General features: G+C 41.2%; 1 pseudogene across 1 annotated transcript; it reads right to left on the bottom strand.

Moving 5' to 3' along the window:
- Positions 1-142: 142 nt before the first annotated feature.
- LOC146752522 (pre-mRNA cleavage complex 2 protein Pcf11-like) lies at positions 143-18204 on the bottom strand (annotated as a pseudogene). Its single transcript, XR_014940541.1, has 16 exons — positions 17988-18204; positions 14655-14780; positions 12384-12572; positions 11782-11967; positions 9834-10880; positions 9373-9562; positions 8645-9284; positions 6776-8151; positions 5745-5832; positions 4946-5068; positions 4313-4418; positions 3832-4015; positions 3315-3437; positions 2724-2816; positions 2016-2051; positions 143-1401 (listed from the first exon to the last, which is right to left on the bottom strand). The product of XR_014940541.1 is annotated as a pre-mRNA cleavage complex 2 protein Pcf11-like (transcript).
- Positions 18205-21568: the final 3364 nt, after the last annotated feature.

The following is a 21568-nucleotide window of genomic DNA, read 5'->3' as shown; positions in this document are numbered from 1 at the left end:
TTCACAGCTGATACTTACAACATGCACTCGGATGAATTTGGATTTTCTGAGTACCCGACCTTGCAAGAGCCATCTATCCTAAGACAGTGACATTTCCTCTGACTTTTAGATGAAATCCACCCCTGCCGCTGAAATCCACACCTGGCAAAATGCATTTTTATCCCAAGACAAACACCCTATGACTTATGCACACTTACACTTCCATGCATACATACCTATGCAGCTTACTGCCCATCCCACAAACACACCCAACCACACAAACCCACTACAGAAAGAAAGAGACTGACACAAACATATGCTTCAATTTTATTTATTACATTTAAGAAATATTAACATCTCAGGATATCTGGTTTATCACCTAAATTCAGTCATAAGCAACGAAAAAATTAAAAAAAAAAAATTAAAAAAAAAAACTTCAAATGAGCATTCTTAGATTCATACCTCCCCTGTAAAGAAAAGTTTGTCCAGCTGTATTAAACTCTTATGTGTGACTAATGGGAAAATTTATCATTGAAGATGTCTCAGCTACCAGGCATCCTGGTTTGTTAATGGTCTGTTGGCACTTGTGTTCACAACTGAGCAACTCTGGTTGCTTTGTTAAATTCTGGCATTTCTACCCAAAACAGTCTTATGGTTACTTGTTTTAACATCTGGATATGTAAAAGATTGTTCAAGTTAAGGTTAAGAAGAAATCTAGGATTTTATCTTGAGAAGTCCCAGCATTGCTTCCCTTGATCACCCGCTTATGAAATAACTGAAGGAAGTTGCTTGCTTTCACTTTTCTGAATCTGATTCAGCAACAGGTTTAAAACTGAGGTCTTTTTATTTCCATTTAAACTGAAAAAAGTACAGAAACGCTGTCTTTGTTTGATGGTGTGCATAAACATTACACTCCCCGTATATAGCAAAAATAGGTTTTATTTATAATTTACATTTCCACAAGTAAAAATTGTACATTTTTTACATATACAATTTCATTCCATTAAATTTTCACGCATCTACAGAATTTTCACACAATGACACCTGAAACAGTGCAGGCAATAAAAAATTTAAATACAAAAATGTATTTATTAACCAAACAGTCACTGAGGCCCTGCCTCAATTTGAATGCTTTTATTTCCTATAAAAAGTATTTGCTTTCCAGAATTAACACAGGAACTCTTCTGTAAAAAAAAAAAATCAAACCTCATTCTAAACAGACTCATCTGGTTCTGTTTTAACATCTATAGAGGCAGGTGTGCTCTCTTCTGCACAGGCAGCAGGGGTGTCATCAGGTTCTTCTTTCACTTGAGGTGAGTCACAGGACTCATCCGTTTCCTGTTTAACAATGTTCAACATAATATTTAGGGGATCTTCTACAGGGGTCTTGCTGGGAGAGGGTGTGCAATCAAAGGATGATGTCTATAAAACAAACATTCACACAGCATTAACACATTGTTCAAACAACCATTTTTTTTTACCTTCTTTTCCTTTCTGTCTCTTTCAAAGCGCAAACACGTGGGCAAGCAGAGCACTCAAAATCCAAACTTCCACTTATTACTTTCTACTTTATCTAATAATACAAAGTTACTATATCATAGCATTACTTTTCCATAATTACTATCAAACGGTATTATCCTCACAGCGATGAAATGCTTAATATGTTACTGTAAAATATTCCCAACTATTCCCCCCACTGTTAGCTCCCAAGTCATAACAAATTTAACATATACTAACACTCATTTTCTCCGTTTCTTAAAATTCTTAAGATTACACATGTTAACAATAAAATCATAATGGCTTCACTTTAGTCTCACCTATATAACACGAAAGCTGTCATGGATACATCATAGCTAACTCTAACTATATATTACAAACTTGCCATTCCCAAGGCATTCCCTCTGATTCTTTGCCTAGGCACATGGAAGAGGAACTGATTCTGCAGACCTGCTCTATATAAAGACAGTGATCAAGCAAACAAACTGAAAGCAAAATAGTTTAAAAATATATATATATGAAAGTAAAGGTTTTCTTACGTTTTGGTAATCTTCATAGCTGGATGGATGGTAAATCTGGAAAATAATTGTTAACCATTTAAATACATTAGGGATACAGTAAAAGCACCAGTCATAAACAGAACAAATCCAAATCACACTATTCCTCCAGGACAACAATGTGTAGAACAAGTATGGTGTCAAATGTGACTGGGAAGATATCTGGTGTATGCTTAGTTAGGAAAAGCCATCATATAAAAACCTTGTTTAGCACAGGGAAATAACTGGACCAAAACCAACACCTACACTCACAGGACATTCACAGAACAGAATGGGTGGAAGGGACATCTGGAGCCAAGCTGCCCAGCACCACATCCTTTGGCTTTTGAAGGCCTCCAAAGAGAAACAGGCTCCACCACTGGGCTCTTTCCAGCACGGTCTCTCTTGTAATGAGGGGCCCAGAAGTGGACCCAGTAATCCAGGCAGACTCAACAATGCTAAGTAGAGAAGATCACCTTCATTCATCCTTTAGCAACATATTACGAGGGAAGCCTATTGTGCCTGTACTAATGATCCCAGGACTTCAAGCATGTCCAAAGGTTGAGATATTTATACAACTAGAAGCAGGAAAACTAACAGGGGAGTCCTTCAGAAAAGATGGGTCACTGTGGTCTATTTCTGTAATTCTTCTCTTATGCTTTTGTTTTGCTTTTTAATATAAATGAGTGCCACGTAACAAGATTGGATTACCTTCTCATGCATTCTGATAGCATTCTTTAGATGCCACTCTTCCTCTTCCTCATCCCAGTACTGCTCAAACTGCTCCCGGCAGATTTCACACCTCTGAAAGTTATTGAAGTAACATGATAGATACATAGTGTTATTAAAGCCATTACTGAACATCAACATCAAGAACTTGGCTAGTAACAGTCACATATATATATACATTAAGATAACACGAAAACTACATTTTACCTCCACGCTTCCAAAATATCTTTAAGAAAATGTTAATAGAAATTATTTGAGTACAGTTGGTAGAATGAGCAACAACATTTGTCAATTGAAAAAGTTAAGTCTTGTCCCTTTAACAAGGAAGTCTCAGCAAGACACTCTGTAACAATCTAATGCTGTTTTACTGTCAATTAAGACAATCTGGTGCAGGGATTTAGTTTATTTCATGGCATCTTCCAAAACTCAACTCTGAGTTAGAGTGAGAACTGCACAAAGCATTAACACTCTTCACACTTCTCTGCAAAATAAACAGCGACCTCTGAGAACAAGGCACAAGACTTGAGTCTACTTACAGACCATATGGGTTACAGCAGGAAAACTGGAACTCACCTCAACTGCTCCAGCTGGTCCAGCAGGCACACTCTGAAACTGCTTTTCTTTTGCAGCTTTTTCAAAGAACTCGCTTTTTGCACGCTCCTCTAGGTCGGCTATTTCTTCAAACTCAATCCAATCCTAAGGACAAGAATTCAATCACAATCACAAACAGCCAGAAATCATTAAAAAATACGTTTGAAAAAAAAAAAAGAAGAAAAATGGAATCCCTGAAGTAACAGATATAATCAGCCTTAGTTCGTTAAACTGAAACAGTCTGTGAAAGGCCATTATACTTCAACTTCCATTTCATTCTTAGTCCAACCAAAGCAGTACGGATAACTCCAAGCTGCTTATTGTTCACCACATAACAGCCTTTTCTTTTGGCAAGTATGTCTGATATATCAAGTAGTTTTCATACATCACTGATCACCAAACTCCAATGGTAATACAACTTCAATCTCAATCCCACTCCATGTATGTGAAACACCAAACCCAGCCCTAATTAACAAGGCCCAGGTCCTGCATTGCTCACCATTACGCTGTAGTACCACCTTCTGTGTGTAATTTTTCGGCGAACGTCTTTTTTCGAACGGTTCTGGCGATAGTGCCAATCTAAATGGTCTGCATAAACGTCTGTCTTTGAAGTAGTAAATCTCATTCCACACGAGCAGCACTGAATTCCAGTGTATAGTCGATTTATAACACTATCATAACGCCTAGAAAAACAAAAAGAAGTTAACATTTCTTTGGAAAGAAATTGGAAGTTTCTCAGTAAGTTGTTTCAAGTGACCTCAGGAGTAGAAGAAAAGCATGATTGTCCTATAAGGTTAAAGCATTTGACAGTCAAAGCATTCATGTAAGTACATTAAAAAGCATTCAAATAAGCATGAACTACTCACAGTGAACACACTAGCATTGTTATATCACACCTACTCAATTGCCTTGGATTAACCGCCTAGATACCACCATGCCATTATTCCTAGTGCAGAGTAAGCTCATGCTGCAATACGCACTGACTGAGTTCTTCAACTTTAAAGTTCGTGAGGTCTGGGACATCATGATCACCCTGGTCATCATCCTCCTCTTCAGCAGCTGGCTGCGCCGATGTTTCATTCGCTTCTTTAAAAGAAAGAATTTCATCAAAATTTCAGCTCATTTTCAGAACAAAATAAGGTGCACCTGGATATTATTTTTATTCAAATACTAATAAATATAACCTGACTACATTAACCTGAATGTGCATAAGAGCTGAGTCAGTCTCATAGCTTTAAAAAGCGTACAAAAAACAGTATGCAACTCCAAATGGCAATTTAACATGACTCTACTTCATCTAAGCTTCTGGCACTAAAATTCAGTATTTAGAGAGAGACAAATATTTCAGAGACTGACAGGAATCTGATTAGAATCACTGACAAGTTATTGAGGTGGGGCACCAAAAAAAAAAAAAAAAAAGAAACGGAGGCTCTAAATAGCTTAAAAGATACATTTAGAAAGTTAATAATTCACTTTATCACACGCACCAAATGGTTTCCCACAAAGATCCATTTAAGAAAAAAGAATGCAATAGTTCACATAGTTCTTACATTTCACTTTACACTTTAGCTACGCGTAAACTGGTGAGTCAGAATGTAATGAAAGCTACATACGTGCTGAAGTGGAATCCGTTTTTGACAGTTTGAGGATTCCTGTCGACAACAGTTTAGCAAACAATTCGTTGACATCGAGCTGACCAACGTGGTTATCAGGATATGAATGTGGAACTGCTCCTCCTAGGAGAGGGGAAATAAGATCACAACACTCAAGGAAACCAAAGGTTAGCATAAAAAAAAAAAATCACCTCCATCAGCATTTCACAACACTCTTTTCCTTCTACCCCTTTTTACTTCCATTTTTAACTTCAATCTACTCATCCACTTCAGTTTGCCTCATACGCAGCCTTTGCCTCATTTCTGCCCCTACAACTTCCTTCCTAATGTGTTTTGAAATGCCATCTACCTGTTTTCTACTGAAATTCCCATGGAAAACATAGTATTTTTTTGTTCTGTGCTTAAAGATCTCATGAGAATCCATCTACTTGTATCATTTACAACTTGATACAAGACTTTTATTACTAACAATTAATATAGTGAGAATGTATATTCAGCCTGGCCAATTGAGGTGCCCTTCTGCTATGTGAAAAGCAATCCAAAAATTGGTTTCAGTGGTTCTGTTTTGTTTTAAAGTGTAACTACATACCAAAACCACGCAGTTAAAGCACTCACTGCTTGAGAGAAACCCCTGGAGAGATGACAGTACTCCTGAAACGCCACCTACTGCCATCTCACAGAGAAGGATGCCCTTTAGTGTACAAGGACCCATGGCACCATCACCGTACAGCACTAATTTTTGTGGTCATGAACAGAGAACAGTCCAAAGGACACAGAAGGAAGTTAACTATTACAGTACCTGCAGGGTTCTGAACAAAGCTTCCAGGATTTGGTAGATACTGTTGACCTTGGCCATAAGGTCCTGTCTGAGCAGACATGTGCGAAACCTGTAAAATTAAGCATTTAAGCAATCTTGGCAATGCAATTTGTTTTTAATTATTCCATCATTAACCTCTACACACTTCTCAGTACAAACTTTTCTTCTACTTGCGCATCCTTCAAGCACATTTTCCACTTAAAGTATTTCAAAGCAATCCTTTTCACCAAAAAAAAGGGCTAATAACAAAAGAAACTGGTAAACGTTCACCAAGATCACAATGAGGTTTTATCTAATAACTGAGATAGTACCCATGACATGAAATGCATCCTGAAAGATGGATTTTCAGCAAGCCAGCTGCAAGAAACTTCAGAAAGAAAATAAATTTTTACAGCACGCTTGAAGTATGTCCCCTACAACCTCCAATCTACTGGGAGAACAGACATTGTTTTCACTGATTTACAATTACTTTCTCCTTTAGAAGAGAGTGCTTCCAAGAAGCAACAGCAAGGACAACTGACACCATAAAGCCTGCCATTGCCATGATCATTCTTCAGAAGCCATAGCTTAAAAGCCTGCATCTTTCTCAACTGCTCCCAAGTTATGGTTGTCTCCAAAAAGACTGCAATTATTTTGGTTCATTTTAATTCTAAACCTCTCAGAAAAAGTAATTACGTATATTCGCTTTAATAATCTGTCATGATTTGTAGGTAACATGCTTTGTGTAAGAGAAAACATCGCATTCTTCCTATTACTTAATTCATTTTCAAATAAAAGATACTGATGTCAGTGCAATATCCTCAGCTATAAAATGGTTGCAAAGAACTGGCTTTTAATTTCTAAAAACAAAGACTTAACAAATAGCAATGCCTGCCCCTTTTTCCTTGAATCATCCAGATACTACTTAAGGGTATTTTTAGTCTGCAAAAAAAAATGCTTTTAGAGGAAAAACTGCTAATTTTCTACACAAGAATTCTTCTCTAAGTAAATTATTTACTAGAATCAGTTCTTACCTGATGACCTCCCATTGACATATTATTGAAGTTTCCGTATTGTGAACCTTGAAGTTTGTCGTCAAAGTAATGTCCGGATGCTCTCAATGCAAAATTCTGTGCTCCTGGGCCAGCTGGCCCACTGAAATTTGGTCCTAGTGAACTGTCAAACATTTCAGGCCTTTGGAACTGCATTCCATGAGCTGGTCCGCTGTAGCCCTGTCCGGGATGGTCAACAAACGGACTGCTTTGTCCATATGGCGACATCTCTAATCGTGAGGCAGGATGGCTAGCTATATTTTCAAAACGTGAACCATGAAGGCCAAGGGGCAGGTCAAATCTTGAGGCAGGCTGGTGAGGGCCATCAAATCTTTGAGGTATGGCTGCATCAAATCGTGGCTGTGCGGGCTGGCCAGGAGCCCTTTCAAATCTTGGGCCGGGCTGTCCATGAATTCCATAAAATCTTTGCAAAAGAGACAGTTGTCCAGGTTGACCATCAAAGCCAGCATGACAGCCATCAAATCTCGGACTGGTCCGTCCCATAGGACCATCAAATCTAAGTCCACCAACGCCCTGGTGCACTGGTCCATCAATCAACCTGGGCCCTACACCTGGCTGCCCATGTGGCCCCTCAAATCTGAGGCCGCTTCCAGGTTGACCATGGGGCCCCAATGGCTGTAAATGCGGACCCTCAAACCTGAGACCACGTTGACCATGAGGCCCCAAGGGCTGACCATGTGGTCCTCCCTCAAACCTGAGACCACCTCCTGGCTGACCTCGAGGCCCCAGAGGTTGACCATGAGGTCCCTCAAACCTGAGACCACCTGAAGGCTGACCACGGGGTCCCTCAAACCTGAGACCAACTCCAGGTCCTTTGAATCTAGGACCACCAACAGGCTGGCCTGCAGGCCCCTCAAACCGCAATGGTCCAAGAGGTCCCTCAAGCCTCAAAGGACCTCCCCCACCAACCTGTCCGTGAGGTCCTTCAAACCTGAGAGCCCCTGCCAGCTGCCCTGGTGGCCCATCAAATCTTAGGGATCCAGCTCCCCCTGCTCCTGCCAGGGGCCCATCAAACTGAGAAGCACCTGCCCCCACCAAAGGGCCCTCAAATCTCAGAGCAGCTTGTCCAGTCGGTCCATCAATTCTAGAACTTGAACCAGCAGTAGGGCTATCGATAAAAGGACTTCCTTGTCCGTCTGTCCCAACTCTTGCAGCAGATGGTCTAGATGAGCCATCAAATAAAGGTCTGTCTTCCATTAGTGCACTTATTCTCGGCTTTGCTTCTATGCCTCCAAATCTTGACCCTGGACTGTCAGGAAATGGTTCTTTATCTGGATCTTCGTATCTAGCTCTTTTGAAACGTTCATTGAATGGTGATCTTGGTTCATCTCGAACACCTGAAAGAGGAGAAAATAAAAGATAAGGCACTGTACAGAGAAGGACCTAGGTGTCCTGGTGGACAAAAGGTTGACCATGTATCAACAGTAGGCCCTTGTGGCCAACGAGACCAATGATAAACCTAGAGTGCGTTAAAAAGAGCACGGCCAGCAGGTCAAGGGAATAATAGATGAGGTCAGGCTCTTTTCAGCAGTGCTCAGCGACAAGATAAGGTGCAATGGGAACCAAACTGTAACATAGAAAGTTCCATAAAAACATAAAGAAAAAAGACAAAACACTTTACTCTGAGGGTTAAAGAGCACTGGAACAAACTGCCCAGAAAGGTTTTCCTTCTCCAGAGATAATCATAATCTGCCCAGACACTTTCCTACTCTAAGGTACTTGCTTTAGCACTGGGGCGTTGGACTATGTATCTCCTACAACTCAACAATAACTACTTGCAAAAAGATTGCAAATTATTTGACATCTGTAAAATAAGGCAAAAATACATACCAGATTTCCCAAGCAGCTGTCTTTCTTCACGGTTATCAAACCTACAGACTGCATCACCATCGATCTTCTGGAACTCTGTTGTACCTTTTCCCTGCTGTCTGAGAGCATCTCTGAATTCATCTGATTCTCCCCAGTTGTCATAAGGGTCGAAGTTTTTCGAACCCCTTCCTCCTTTAGTAGCATTTTGTTCCTCAAGCCTTCGTCGACCCTCCAGAGGTGAAAGGTTATCAGCAAAGGGTCTGCTGGTGCCACTTACAGGAGAGTGCCATCTTGATCTTTCTCCAAAGGGTTCTTTTCTTTCAAACTGCACTCCACGCTTTGCTTTCGCTTGCTCACAGTCCACAGAGAGCAACGCATCAGGTACATGATAATCCAAAATATCATCAGGATCCAAGAGATCAAGTCCTGACAATGAATGCTGAACTTGTGTTCTCTTCAGTTTAGCTTTATGCTCATAGTATGTTAACTCCGCATCCGACAGAAGAGGCTTCCTTTTCAAAGAGCCTTTTTCATCTGTAGGGCTATCCCACACATTACATCTGTGCTTTCCTTCCTGGTACTGGAACAGCTGTTGAATCTGATGAGCTACCACAAGGAACTCGTCTTGTGTTATTTCACCAGATGCTAAGCAGCCATTGGCCTGTAACATAAAGTTTGGATTTCTAAGAAGAAAAGCAAAGCACAACTATATCCAAGACACCTCTACAAAGACAATCAATCAGTATTACCTTTTTAAGTAATTCTCTCTTGCTTGCAGACGTCAGTTCTTTGGGAATTTGCAAATTGGCATCCACACTTAACCGGTGTTGCTGTTTCGGTGCTCGGGGTGACAGAATTCCTTTAGCAGCAGGCCAGTTTTCTCGGTGTTGTTGGTGAGGGGATTTACCAACTGCTTGGTGTTCTTCAGTCTGCTGAGAGCTGTGAATAGGAACACGTTTAAAACACAAGTTAGTTATTTATTCAGGATGTATTACATCTCTATCAGAACCGATCATGGTAAAACATCACTATCGATTCAGAAAGTATGCATAATTGCCATTTTTCACTACAAGCAAATTATGAATCTCAATCAAGAACTTCTGTCAGCATGGGCTGTCTGAATGTTTCCTCCCAAACCTAACTGTACTTCAGCCAAGAGCAGAATTTCCACTTACTTCAGAGAGAATTTGTTCGAAATATGGTAACTTACTTTTTATTTTCCTCCTAACCGGGTTTCCACCTCTTGCCTGCTTTGGATCCCTGCCAATTCTCTGCATTCTCCTTTGGATCAGGAGAACCTTTTGTAGAATGCTGGCTTGCTGTTTCTTGGGGCCTGTCTTCTTGGCGTTTTTTCACCCTCCTTGGATCTCGCACCTCTTGTTTAACATTTCGCTTATTAGAATTTCTTTCATCTCTTGCCCCTTGTGAGGCTTCTTCAGCATGAGACTGTTTAGCGCCAATCTGGCATATCTTTCCAATTTTAGGAGTTGAAGAAGTGGGAGATAAACTCCTGAGTCTTCTTTTGGGTGATCTCCTCTCTCTTTGTTTTGGAGAATGTGTAGATGGTGACCGTGACTTAGGAGAACGGGATCGTGACCGTTTTCTATTACTGGATCTCCCTTGTTTTCCACCCTGTTTTTCTGATTCTTCTGTAGTCACGTCTTGTTTCTGGACAACACCCTTAATTGTTTTATTCCTGCTGCCTACTGGTCTATGTTCAGATGTCTTATGCTCATCTTTTTCTTTTTTCTCTGTATTTCTCCTCTTTTCTTTCACCTCATCCCCTTTGCTCTCTGGCTTTTCTTGAAGATGTTTTTTCAGTCTTGGATCCCGTTTACTCATTTCAGATACTTTTGTGCTTTCAGATTCTTGTTTCCAACTGATCAGGTTCTTTCTTTTGTGGTTTTTCACCTGCTTTCATTTTCTCTGGCTTTGTTGAGCTTTGTTTTTCAGACTGGGATGTTTTGCTCGCCTTGGTATCAGACTGACCAGATGCGCTTGGTGGAAATTCTTTCCTATGGGACTGATCTTTAGCATGAGAAGAATGTTGTGACATTCTATTAAGTCGAGGATCTCTATTTACTATTTTGACATCGTGAAGTGGAGGACTTGAGGATGGTTTGATCTTCTCAGACTGTAACGAAGCCTGAGTAGGCGTCTTAATGGCCACGTGAGGTGTCTGGGACACATGTGGCTTGGAAGGCGCTGGAACTGAAGGTATAGAAGATGATCCTTGCTGAACACTAAGAGAAACAGCCTGAAATAAGGTGACAAGAAAAAAAAAACCTAGCATTAATCTGTGTGATACAACACCTGCACAGAGATGATCGTGTTCTGTTTTGAAAAGAAAGATGAAAATAGAAATGTTTTGAAGTAGTTATCAGACTAATCCATTTAACTGAAAATGACCCATTCATTCCTCATCGCAGCAATTAAAATAACATAGTACCAACACAAAAGGCGAAGATCAAGTACAAAGTCAATACTACAAGGTCAACGCAGCAAAAAAATCAACAAAAGCACACCTCAATACAGCTTTAGTTTTTCTATACATTCCTCATTTCCAAGACAACTAAACGGCCAAGCATGTTTATATATTTTCATTTCTACACTTCTACGATATTTCACTTTAGTATCATCAACTTTCAACACAAGATGACTTTCAATTATGAATGTAAAAACAAAACAGGTTTAACTGCCACCGCCTTCAGATTGTGACAGCCACCACCCTCAATGTCACCCTCAGATTGTGACATCAAACCAACCTGACGTAATGAAGACAGAAACTGCCTTGACATTTCCAACAATCAGGATTCCCCGTTCCTTATGGAAATACTCAATTTTCTAAGCGCAAATGTATTCAAAAAAAGCCTTGTTTATGGTGAGCCACAAAAAGAGGTGGAAGACACATCACAGGCAGACATAATTTTCAAGATGAGAACAAAAGACCACAAACCTTTTTTAACCTGTTCTGAATGTAATCCTTAAGATTTTTATGTAACAATTACTGGTCTAGAGGACCAGATCAACTTGCACTACTCTAGTCCTAAAACAGCTCCTCTTGTCTAAACTTAACTGCAGTTACCAGTGTAGACGCTAAGGTACGACCAAACAAAGTGAGACCGAACTATGGACCATTCACCAACTATCCTACTCACCAACTGTGCTTTAGTCTGTTCCAACTCCAGCATTTTTTGCTGAAGTTCTAACAACTGTTTTTGCTTTGCAAGCAATTGCTGCCTTATCAGTTGCTCCTGTGTCAAATTCTTTTGTATTTCTGGAACAGCTGGAGGAGTAGAGGCACCAGAAGTGACAGCAGAGGTAGATGCAGTAGATTCCTCTGGCTAAAAATAGAACATAAGGTTACATTCAACATCTTAATGGATCCAGCTAACTCCATCTCTCTTAACTGCTAGTGTGATACAAAACTGGGACTTAGCTTGCACAAGTTAATGACTGCATTTTTTATGCAAAATACAAACAAAACAATTTCTGCTCCTCTAGGAATTGCCTACTGTCATAGGATTAACTGTGCCACCATGACAGAATATGGCATTTAACATAAATGTTTGGAAATCTAGAATTCAAGTTATAAATACTTACAATAAGCCCCTTAAATACTGAGTCCATAAATTCCTCTTGCCTGTCTCCAGAGATCAGATGCTTTATTCTTATCACACTACGTTTGTCAAAAGCAGCATACAAACAACCAAAACAACACGTACTGCCATCTGTTCATACAGTAGGTATAGAGACTTACCGATTTATTTAAAAACTTAGGATTCACATGGATGCTAGAAGTATTCACATTTGGGGGCAGAGGTTTAATTGGCCAAGCAGGATCTAATGAGTTGACTCTGACGTCAAGTGCATACAGTTTCTTCAAAGGAAAAATATCGTCCCATGTGGAGCGTAATTTAAATAAACTTTTCCTAGTATTTGCATCCACCTAAAACAATAAAACAATTCTATGGCTTGTTAAGTTAATATAAAACAACCTATACTTTTCTGTAGAACTTAAGATCTCATATGCTTTATATTCTTACCAAAGTTATCATTTTAACACAACGAACTGGCTACAAAGAACTTGTAAGTGGTGTAGATTGATACATCTACACCAACAGAATCGGTAACAGAAGTTCAAATGTGGACATGTGAAGGTTTAATTGTGTATTACCGTTCTCTGAGAATTTTCTTTCAGCTTTTCCATTACCAAAATTCTCATTTTACTTGGCCAATTTCTGTCAAAAAAAATACAGCGACAAAAATATCCAAAGAAAATGCCTCTGAAACAATACAGTAACTCAAATGTTCGTGCTGAGCGGCACACAGCAACAACAACCAAATCAGAGAACAACAAACTTTCTGAACAGAGAAAGTGTTTTGTTGAGCTGTTTAATCACTGAAGGTTTTTTTCCCCCTAATAAATCCAACAAAAGGTGTATGAGTCAAAACGAACTCAAGTACATTTCAGTTCAACTGCAAAATCAGACCCATAAATCAAGCACTAATAGTGCTACAACCCATTTTCTCTTTGCAATCAGATGTAGCAATTAAGCTCAAAACTCACATTAAAGAAAAAATTCAATTAATCTCATAACTCAAGTAGTTAATTTAAACAAATGGAAAACATCTGCTGACAAAACACATGCTGCTGCTAGCTCAACCATTACACATTGACCCTTTTTTTTTGGCTTTTCAACCTTTTTCGGGCTACAGTTTTATTTTAGGTGTCACATTAAGACACGTTGTCCAGAAAGTTCAGAAGTTCTTTGAAAAAGAGGGCAGGAACTTCAATAAAAGTAACTCATACTTAGCTAATATGGGTGGGAGGTGCCTCTACACAACTTTCAGTGTGAGGGTATCAAGTTCACTGCTGCCATGACTGAGCCAGTTTCTGACATCGCTAAGTGTTTAAAGATACCTTCAGTGATCATTTACTGATAAAACAGAATCTCTAGCAATGTCAGGGTGAGAATTTCATCTTGTGATATCATGAGTTATCTAAAGTGACTGACACTTTACATATTTAATATCAATTTAATAGTTCTAGTTAGCTTATTGGACAGTTAACTACAAAACTCAGCAAATGAATTACCCAGAGCTTCAGCTGCAAGTTTAAATGCAACTATGTGAAAGAACACAAACCAATATTGGAAAAATAAGTAAATGCCTGCCTATCTACTCTATACAAAGGAGTTCAATATCTCTGAGCTCACTATTACAATCTACCCCTTATTTAGTCACTCATTGTACACCTGAAAAACAGATATAAAACATTCTGGGATCACAGATCCTCACTGCTATGCAATAACAAATACACCAAAGCTCCACTTATTCAGATGCAGTGCCACTTTGTTATGTTAGGGCATACAGGAAACCACAGAAATTAACCATTAATTCAACTTAAACCCATTCAAGTCCAGTCTTTCAAAAGCCGGACTTGGATTTGCCATTCTCATTGAGGAATAAGCACAATTACTTCACTGGGTTTAAAGACTTAGGAAAAAAAAAAAGTGAATACATTTGGCAGCAATTTTCAACACTGAATGAAATTAAAATGGGTATCTTTAACGTAACAAAGCAATAATATACTCTCACAACCTCCCCCCCTCGCCCATCATGTTTTTTAATCACAGACCACTTGAAGAATATCAGCTGCTAGTGGTATTTGTTGCAATTTAAGCACCCATTTTTCACACCAAAAATTAAGTGAATCAGACAAATCTAACTCAGAGAGCTCAGAAAACCTCTAAGAAACTGATTCTCAATATATTCCTGACACAAAGACTAACTACTTCCTTAAAAAATAAATCAGCAATTCATAATTAACTGTTCTACTAACTTAACTTACAGGCTTGACAACAGCAGGAATGCCCTTCCACATTATAGATACAGTATTTGCCATTCATAAAAAGCAATTAGTTCTTCTGGTTCGGTACCCAAGAAAACCCAAAGCTGAGAGCATGTATTTATTTTACCAGGAACAACTTTGCTTAAATACAGAACTTTTCTGAAAGTGTATATATACCTTTTCAAATACACAAATAAATGTTGCAACTAGGTTTTTAGTAAATGCAGTAAGATACTCTCTTCCAACTTTCTTGACAATGGAATCCATAAGGTACATAACAGGAAGCTTCTCTGACGCAGGAGCCTGGAGTAATAAGAAGAAACTGAGAAGTTTAGTACAACAAAGACATACGTTAAACTATATATAAAGGGATTACCAATCCCAGAAATACAGACCTCTCTTTTGGGTTGCCACTATCCACACCAAGGGATTTGCTTGGGATTTTGGTTTTGGTTTATACAAAAACTTAAAAACTTAAATCTGGAAAATCAATACTCAGTTCAAAGTATAATGCGGTGGGTCTACCACAGAGAAAAGGAACAACTTGGGTTAATCCTGTTTGTCTCAAAGCTTTGGGGTGAAAAAAGGGGGAAAAAAAAAAGAAAAAAGAAGCCCACAAGACAGTATTACTGCTAGTGTACTGAGTGCAGCCTTTCAAAACCCACTGGAGAAAGTAACTTGAAATGAGCAGGAAGCCATCGCTAGCACTTCAAGGAACTTCTAAAAAATAGTTTATCACTTGGACCTCCCGAATGCTGCTTTTCTCCATCTCACGGAACACAAATCAGACTTCCTGCGAACAGCCCGAGTTAGAGAACTTCGGTAGTAGCAGATTATACGTTGAACATCACAGTCCTTTCACAAGCCACACGCAGAAAAGGTCACAACTATATCACTGTAATCCAAGGGAACGGAGCAAGCAGTCCCAGTCTCTGTTGGCACTTCATGTGTTTGGGAGTAGTTAGAAGTAATCACACAGAAATTAAGGAAGCCTACTTCAAAATGTGACAGCATTAGTTTAGCAGTGCCCTCCTTCCAACATCAGCTACTCAGGTGGCACAGTCTAAGAACCGTGACTTCAAAAGAGTTGGGTTATTTAAGTCTTCATTTTTTGGTAATGTTTATTATGTTCTCTAGCCCACGTTCCAATAACCACACAAATGGAATCCCAGATTTGAACCTCTTCTTTTCAGGTGATCTAGACAGTACCCCCTAAGCAAAGAAAGAGACCCACACAGAGCTAAACCAACAGCAGGGAGGCTCCGCATACCACCAGAACACACAGAATGCTAACGCTGAGCTCATCACAACAGAATTCCCACTCTTCTTTCAAATAACGTATGAAAGCTATTGTTGGAAATGTGTGGCTTTGGTTTTTTTTTTTTATTAGTTTCCTAAAAAAAACTTAAAAAAAAAACAACAACTGAAAATCAAACCATAATCAAACCCCGAGTCACAAACTTGCAAAGAAAAAAAAGACTTTAAAAACCAACTTTGTACACAAAATGGGTCTCAGAAACAAACTCTGCACTATACAATGGTAAATAAAAAGACAAATACATATTTCACACTTTTTTTTTACATATTTTTTTATCATAGCAGTCACACATCTCAGAGCCATTAATTCAGTCGTAAAGCAGAGCACTCCAGTTTTACACTAAACAAAACTGCCTCCAGGCAACACTTTTTAAAACTGGCTTAAGCAAAGGAGAGCACTTTCCCCTCCAAAAAAAACAACTAAGAAAACTTGCCTTGAATAAACCACAGTCACAAATAGTAACTAAGGCAAAACTAACCATTGATACAAGATTAAAGACAGCTTTCAAAAGAAGGAGGAAAAAAAAATTAAAAACACACTTCAGGGCAGGCTCTAAAACACCCAGAAATGAAGAAATTTGACAGCATTGATATTTATCACATGTTATATACATCCACCACTGCCCTTTAGGAGATATAATGGTGAGATCTATTCGATTATGACGTCACCTCCCCAAGGAATGGCAAAGCTTGGCCACTGGTAGCATTTAAAACTAGACTGGAAGAGGTCTGTGGAACGCTAAAGAGCCATCCTGCATTGGTAGAAAGACAGATTAAATAATGTAAGAGATCTTTCCCTCCCCAGCATTAAGACAATACAATTCTCACCATTATAAACAGCGATTTAAAGCCAAAGGGGGGAAAAAAAGGCCTATATTAGAGGGAGCCTGGTATTAGAGGGAGCAAGGGAGACAATGGGGAAGGGGTGACTGGCAAGAACACACGGTGGATTGAAGAAATAACCCTTTTCTTACAGAAAGCTGCAATAGAAAGGTACAGTAACCCCCCACCCCGCCCCCATCCGTGTTCTGAGGCTGACTGATGTCAGCAACTGCCTGGGTTGGGCTCAGAGGGAGCCTCCTCTTTCCCTTCCTTTTCTATCACGTGCCTTTCAGACGCCATGTTAGGATCCTACAGGCTTTTCTACACAGTCGGGGAGAATTTCTTCTTCCCATCCTCACCAAATCAACCTCGCTAACCAAGACAGGTGAAGATAACACAGCACTCGCTTTACTTAGGGCAAACAGCCACCTGCAAGCCGAATGGGTTACCCCAAGCCCACATCGCTTTCTCTAAGCAGAAAACACAAGAATCACCCGACCAGCAACACACACACTTCCCTACTAAGAGCAGATGATCGCCTTTCACCTCAAAACTTCCCTGCAAGATCAGTCCCCCACCCTTACTCCTCCAGTTAATATCTCACTGGGAAAATAACCTTATCTTTCAAACTACAAACAATACTTTAAAATAAATCATTATAATTAGCCTTTCTAAAGCAGACGATTTCTGTGCTATAAACTCAACCTTATTTATATTCCTTCACGCTACCTGGATATAAATTGGGGGGGGGGGGGGGGGGGGTGGACGACAAGAAACCTGCACAAGGTCAGGCTCTCACTAACGAGACTTATAAAATCGTTATCTACGTTAGAAATCGCTAAATTCAACGGTTTTGACACCAGTTTAAAGGGGAAAACTCAGTTCCAAGGGCGAGGCTCTGCCCAGTCACGGCCAGGCCGCCATGTTGCATCTGCTACCGAACCCAAGGGACCCCAACCCGTCTGGGTGCCCTCGGGTCCCCTGTTCCCTACGGGGTGTGGGAATAAGGGGCAGCCCTCAGCCTGGCCAGGAAGGGAGGGGTAAAAGGCCGCTTAGGGGAGGGCCATGCTCCCTGCCAAGCCACACTGTCCTCCGCTTGCTCCCAACAGCGACCCCCAGGCCTGCTGCCCCCACCCCCCCTCCCTCAGCTCTCCCTGCTCCCCCCATTGCCATCTCTGACCCTGGGAGCACCTCACTTGAGGCCCCGAGCCCTGCTCCCCTTCCCTCCCCCTCCCAGCCTCGGCCCCGCTGCCTCCCTCTCTTGGGCCCTCCTTCTCTCCCTGCCTCCTCCGTCCCTCAGCCCTTTCTCCTGACCCCGGCCGGTCCCCCCAGCAGTATAGGTAGGAGTAGTAGGCAGTTGAATATAAAAACCTTGGCGATTTGCGCCTCGATCAGGGAGACGATGTCCTTGGCGAAGGGCACGTTCTCCTTGGCCAGGATGGTCAGCATGTTGATGTGAGGTTTGCTGTTGAACGTCAGGTCCTCCAACAATGACTGGTAATCGCGGCACGTGTCCTCCCGAGCCTCGCTGCTACCAGCGCTGCTCTCCGGGGCCGACATGTTCCTCCGACCGGGGCCCGCACCAGGACCCGACCCACTGACCGACGGCCCCCTCTCCGCGATTCCCCTGCCGCCTCCGCTGCCGAGCGACGCTTCCCCCCCTCCGCTGCCGCTGGGCTCCTCTACCGCATCCTCCGAGCTGCGGCTCCGCTGCTTAATGACGCTGCTAATGCCGTCCGGATCGCCGATGCGCTTCCGACCACCGCCAGCTCAAGTCTCAACGCTCACAAAATGGCGGCGGCGGCTACGGCTCGTGAACCGCTTCCTCCAACCGTTGCGTCATGTGAAATTGGGCTGAGGGAAAAAAGGGGCCAGCAGCTTGGAATGCCCCTTTTGTTCGCTCAGCGCGTCCCCATTGGCTGACGCTCAACCGCTCCGCATGCGATTGGCTCGACCTGAAGAACGTGAATGTGATTCGCTGGACCATCTCAATCTACAGATGATTGGTTGCTATGGCCAAAAACCCGCCCTCACCTCTGCGTTCAGACTTACGATTGGTTGTTTTTCCCCACTCCCCTCCTCTAACTCCCCGGGCCAATCCCTCCCGCCTTCCCCTTCAGCCCTCAGTTCTGATTGGTGCTCCGCTGCGATCCCGCCTTTCCTCCTCACCCTCCACAGAGTCACACAGAATCAGTCACAGAATGACCCGGGTTGGAAGGGACCTCAAGGATCATGTAGTTCCAACCCCCTGCCTAGCAGGGCCACCAAACATAAACCTTTACTAGATCAAACATACACATTTACTAGATCAAACATAGATCTTTACTAGAACAGGTTCGCTATTGGCCAGCCGTTGTTGTGGTAACGCGGCTTTCCGTAGTCGTAGTAACAAAGCCTGCTCATGATATTCTCCCAAAGATAATAATAAAGCTTGTGGAAATAAACTCAGTGGCGAAGTGTTTTCTCCACAGCCCTTCCAAAATGCTGCTCCTTTATGAGGAAACAAAACTGAACTTGATGCCTCTATGAGACAGGCAGGGCAGCCAGGCCTGATAGGTAGATAGAAATACTATCATAGAATCACCAAGGTTGGAAAAGACCTAAAGCATCATCCAGTCCATCCACCTACCACCAGTATTTGCCCACTAAACCGTGGTAAGAAGCCATTCAAGAATTAAGTACTTTCCCAAACATCTAAGGTTGCAGATACTACCAGAGTAAAACACCGTAGGTTTTCAAACATCAGTTTAATTACATGTAGATTACCTCACTGTACTGTAGGTTTTCGAACATCAGTTCAATTACATGTAGATCACCTCACTGTACATGAGCTCAAGTCCTTTGTTCTCCAGCCCAGATTCACTTAAGGAAGCAGACGGTGTTTCTCTGTGGTTCACAGAATCACAGAATTATCAAGGCTGGAAAAGACCTGGAAGATCATCCAGTCCAACCATCACCGATACTTCCTGGCTAAATCATATTCCTCAACACCACATCCAAGTGTTTCTTGAACACTCCCATGGTCGGTGACTCCACCACCTCCCTGGGCAGTGCATTCCAATGCCTGACTACCCTTTCCGAGTAGTAAAATTTCCTCCCAAAGGAGGAAATACTGTTTTCCCCAAAGGGGAAAAGGAGCCCTTCAAGGGGAAAAGGAGCCCTGCAAGGGGAAAAGAGCAAGGAAAAGCAGCCCTGAAAGAGAAAAGCATTACAGAATTGAAAAAAGAGCCCTGCAAGGGGAAAAGGAGCCCTGCAAGGGGAAAAGAGCAAGGAAAAGCAGCCCTGAAAGAGAAAAGCATTACAGAATTGGAAAAGGAGCCCTGTGTAGAGAGAGTATTTTACAGCTAGCTGAGAAGTGTCGTAAACACGGTGCAGTTAATCAAGCAGCCATGCCACCTGCAAGGACAGTGAGATCAACAGGATGCCCTGGGATGGTGAGAAACTAACCATGGTTTTGTGAACTCGGCAAGGGAGTAACTTTCAGGATGATAACAACAAGCTGCAAAGATACTCAGGGATGGTATGTAATTGGGAACCAATGAAGAGCTCCACATTTGCAATATGTATGAGCTAATTATCCGTATTATAAAGGTACACGCAGCCAAGGAATAAACGAGAATAGCTGATCATATGTCAATGACAGGTGTGGTCGTCTGCTTTTCTCCCGCCTTATGTGGATCGTCATTTTGAGGCTTCCCCAATGCTCAAGGAACAGCCTATGGTTAATGTTTGGAATATGGCCACAGGACTTTGGGACTGTTCCCTACCACTGACAACTTGGGGTCGTGAATATGCTCATATTTCCACAGGGACTGGCCCTATGTGGGTTCCAGCATGATATCTTCGGTCTCATCTGAAGGCAGAAAATAGCATCCAGCCTTCATAGTAATTGTAATTGTGTGTTTCTTACTTAGTGATATTGCTTTGTAACTTGCTGTGTTATAGATAATATTAGTAATAGTTTGACATAGTGTGTGATTTTCTGTTTTACCAATGCAGTCTCAAGATTTAGAGTTTAAGGCATTAGCTAGGATGTTGTGTGCTTCTTCTATTTTAGTAATAGATCAGATGTATATTAAACAGGATTTGATCTAATCAATACTAGAATCTACAGGAATAGCTCTTTTAATGTTTTAGTACTGTTTGGTTATGATGTTATTAGCCTATTAGTTAGCTTTTCTTAATTTGCAAAGACAAAACCTGGAAAGGAATCCCAGACAAAGAGATGACCCTGTATCATAGAAGAGATACCTCTCTTACATCCAACTAATTGGGATTTTTGAAATATAACCATGCATCATTTTAGACAAAAGTGCATGCTAATAGAACTAAATTTGATAGTTTATTCTGTTTTCCAAGCAGGTGTTCCACTTGGGCTCTATATCACGCACTGGCCATGCGGATATGGTGTACAACTGGAAGAAATCCTTCAGACCCTGAATGCAGGAGAGAATCTGTGATGGGTGAGAGAGGAAATGTGCACCTTGAAGCAGGGGACGCCCTGCTGGCACTACCTGTCGCATCCACCACCAACATGGCTTGCTGTTTCTCAAGGGTCAATAAGTAATAATGCCCCTAGTGATACTCTAGTACGTTTGTCCTCTAAAATTGGTTCTATTTGACATACTACTTCATAAAATTGCACGATCATTAATCAATTATTAGCCCGGATAACTCAGTCGGTAGAGCATGGTTACGAGCATCTTAAAAGCATTTATTGCACAAATTTTAGTGGTCATTAAAATCAATATATCAGAGTATATGAAAATTGAAGACTTTTCCTGATCAGTTACAGATTAACACAATGGGACCCTCATGGATTTATTTTCAGGTTACAGAAACTTAGGTTGCAGTACAAACATGTTTGTTCTTTTTAGTGGGTTTAACAGTAATGTTGTTATGTTGTATTTGACTTGTCTCTTTTTTCACTTTTAGAGTATTGTCAATCGAGG

Source organism: Coturnix japonica, unplaced genomic scaffold (genome assembly GCF_054131305.1).
Source record: "Coturnix japonica strain WE unplaced genomic scaffold, WE-NBRP24 Scf044, whole genome shotgun sequence".
Taxonomy (NCBI): domain Eukaryota; kingdom Metazoa; phylum Chordata; class Aves; order Galliformes; family Phasianidae; genus Coturnix; species Coturnix japonica.
The sequence above is the reverse complement of the archived record's forward strand: the minus strand, read 5'-3'. Positions and strand labels throughout refer to the sequence as shown.